We start from the raw sequence: 3,774 nt of genomic DNA on the forward strand, positions 1-3,774 counted from the left end.
ATACGTTTAACCGCGAAAGTAGTGGATGTGTATCTGATAATCAGTAAGAGCCCAACTTTCATCAATATCGGATTGACGCTGCGATCCATTATACCCGAACTCAAATTCAACCGCAGACGTAACAGAAAGACATGTGAACAAGTTGTATTACTTTTAGAATCCCCAAAAATGTTTCTAGAAAATATAATAACAAAGTCCGGGGCAAGTAGGCCTTTTCTGCTTCCTGTTCCGAGGCCCTTGGTTCAGTTGTTTCCCGTATTATAGCATACCTTAATTTTGACAGTGATCAGTAGTACTCGAAAGTGTTGGTACATCGACATAATAGAAGGACCCATTACCCTGAAGAGCTGTGTTTCTGTGAGCTTGTCGACCTCATCGTCGGACAAAACAATCCGAAGGCCAGCAGACAAAGACTTGAAGAGCACAATAGGGCAATCATGATGGACCTCCCCATGCCTTGGATAATGGACTCTTCCACAAGGATATACCACTATAGAGCTAAGAATGGACGACTGCTAGAGCGCCGATCACAGCTCCGCGGGGTACCCCCTATTGTCGTTCGACCACACTGCCTCTAAGTACCTCTTTAGTCTGTAAACAAACTGGCGTCAATGAGCTTATTTCATGGCCAAGTTTGCAGTGGATGATTAGCATTTTATACTTTGAATTAATGGATTGTGTAAATAATGTTTTATTTATTTATATATTTTTTTTAAAAAAAGGCAAAAATAAATGTTTGGATAAAATTGGTCCAAAAAGTCTAAAGTCCAAAAAAAATGTTCATTTTGTCAATGCCGGGATCATAAAGATACAAAATCCCATTGCATAAATACATATCTCAATAATCTATAAAAAAAAATAATCAACTTAAAATTAACAATAATACTATTAATACCACTCAATGACAACTAATGACGTAATGAAATATATTGAAAAACATGTCCATAGCCTAATAAGAATCCAGTAAGGAAGTTGAAAAAGACAGGAGATATGTAATTTATATATTATAAATATGATAACTGGGACATAAAAACTATTAAAGAAGAAGATAAAAATTGATAGAGAGTTCAGAATATGGGAAAGAACACAATCATACACCTTAAATGCAAAGAAATTAATTATTGAAGTAAAAAAATCTTAATAAATTAAAAGAGAAACATATCTTGTGAGAGTGTTTTCAAACAATCTACACAGATCTCTACTACTACATATGGATCTACTCCTGTGCCACTCCACCGGGGTACATCATAAGGCCCATCTTTTTTGGCTTCACTTCTCCAGGCAGCTTGCCTCACAGTTATATTTCCTCCTCCTAAGTTCGAAGTAAAGATGTAAAAATGACAAATTCAGTTATAAGAATTTTGTTCTCCGTCTATTTTTTAATTAACTGTATTTACGTTTCTATTGGCAAAATTGTAGAATTATTAATAATCATAGAAAATTTCCCAGTTGACAACATTTGAAGCGTAAATTTGATTCAGGCAAAAATGGATGGAAAACATATTAATAACAAAATTTCCACTTTCATTCTTTTACACACCTAAAACTAGTCAACTAGATCAAACTTGAAAAATTAACTGTTCGCATTGTTTGGGGTAATTCTTGAACTTTTTTCAGGCGACTATTGTTTCATGAACATATTCGAAATGAATTAACCAATTAGCTATGAGATCTAATATGCAATGGAGGACATGATATGTTTGGAAGAACTTCATAAGCAGGGCCGTTTCCAATCTTGATTGTGTTGATTATTATATTTGTAACTCGACATCCTTACTAGTTAGTTTGTAACCTATAGGATGATACACTCTTTCTGTTCTATTTTGATTATACAATGATACTTTACAATTATACAAGATAGCTACTCTAGAACGGCAAAGGAACTTACCTTCCCGTTTTATTAGTTAGTTACATTCTTGGGGTCGATAATCATAGAGGTATCAATACCTGAAGCACACTTCGAAGCAGAAGTCTTGAGCACACAGAGGCGGTGTGGACTGGACACAAAGCGCCGGCAAGAGGTATAAACATATCTCGGTTCTATTTACAAACACGGTATGTTTGTTTTTTTTTATCCTGAGAGGGCCACCAACGTTTTTTTTCCTTTAAGGAACCCCTTTTTTGCCCACTTCATGGCTAAGTGGTAAGCGGGCCGTCAAGCAGCTTTGAGAGATGTAATTCTTAGACCACCTTGGAAAAAGACTATTCACCTAAGTAAGTGTCCCAGTTAAGTATATCCATTGTTTACAAGTAATAATAATACCTTTATCTCTCTATACCTACATCTTTAAACACAGAGGATTTGATTGATCATTGGTCTGGAAAAAATTACGAGGATGGCACCTTATTTTTGCTGTTCTATAAACTACATTTTGGCCAAAATAAAAATATTGTTGCTTGGAGAAGTTTGTCGGTGGGTGCGGTCAGCAAAGAACAACATAAATAAACAAAACCATACTTATTTATTTTATGCCGACGTTTCGACCTGAGTTTGAAGCACCCCCCGGCAAACTTCTCCAAGCACTAATCTACGGTCAACTACCTACACCTCATTAAAAATATTGTTGATGTTCTATTTTAGTTCATCAAATAAATTGAATATAAAAATATTAAAATAAAAATTTTTGAACGTTGTTCCCTTAAATATAGAGCGTAGGGGATCTCTAAAACATGTACACACTAAAAATAAATTCCTATACTCAGAAATTTCTTGCATTATGGTATATTTCAAATGACTTTATCCTTAATGTTAATTCACATAAACCAATCCTGACTAATATATTCAAATAATAGATATTTTAGTCATTAATAACTACAATTGAGTAAGATATCTACAGTAAATACTACAGTCAGTTGACTCATGTTTGAGTTATATGTAACGGTTAAAATTTGATTAGTTTTTTAGAAATGTTTAGGTTATGTAAGCTTTCAATACTCATCTAGCCCTGGGTGCAAAATGCAAAATAAAGAAGTAAGGTTTGCTCAAGTAACTTGATTGATTACTGATGAAAATTCTAATTGTATTTTGAAGAAAATACTATCATTGTACAGATAGTAATATCGAAGATCAATCTTCAATAATTGTAAATGCAATATGAATTTATGACTAGGGTTCCATTTGGTAGATTGGAGCACAGCATGGGTCTTAACGCTAGCGTCTACGACCCCAAGCGCGCAGATGTCTGTAGTCCCCTGCTCTAAATTATACTATACATGTAATCTATGAATATTTTTATTATAGCTATTTAATAACACTAACAGCTTGTGTTCCATAATGCATGTTAAATGCATTTCTGTAGTGTACAAACAAAATTCTGAAGTGTTTAATTAATTACCATTTTAAAATTCTTACTTCTTAAATAAAATAATTTAAATATTATTTAGCTTTATTATCTATAATATTATTTTAATTGATTCAATCTTAACTTCATTTTTCTACAAATGAATATGAATTTTATTAAAGTAACAAAATCATCAATAGATTTGTATATTCATCCTACATGGTCCGGGTAGCGGTCTAAAGAGGAACATAAATAGGAGAAAAAATATTTATTGATTATAGATCTCACTTTGCAGAGCTTTAGCTCACTTTGCATTAGCACTGAATGTAGAATGGAAAAGAATGATGAGGAGCTTCAATCAGACCTGCTGAAGCCCTGCAATGTGAAGCGAAACGTCGGTTACTAATAAGTAGTTTTTCTACTATTTTTGTATTTTTTCTTTGTGTTTACTTCCACACTCATCTTATTACAATCAGAATTATCAGGGGTATAT

Source organism: Halyomorpha halys, unplaced genomic scaffold (assembly GCF_000696795.3).
Source record: "Halyomorpha halys isolate HHAL.00 unplaced genomic scaffold, Hhal_1.1 Scaffold2095.1, whole genome shotgun sequence".
Lineage (NCBI taxonomy): Eukaryota > Metazoa > Arthropoda > Insecta > Hemiptera > Pentatomidae > Halyomorpha > Halyomorpha halys.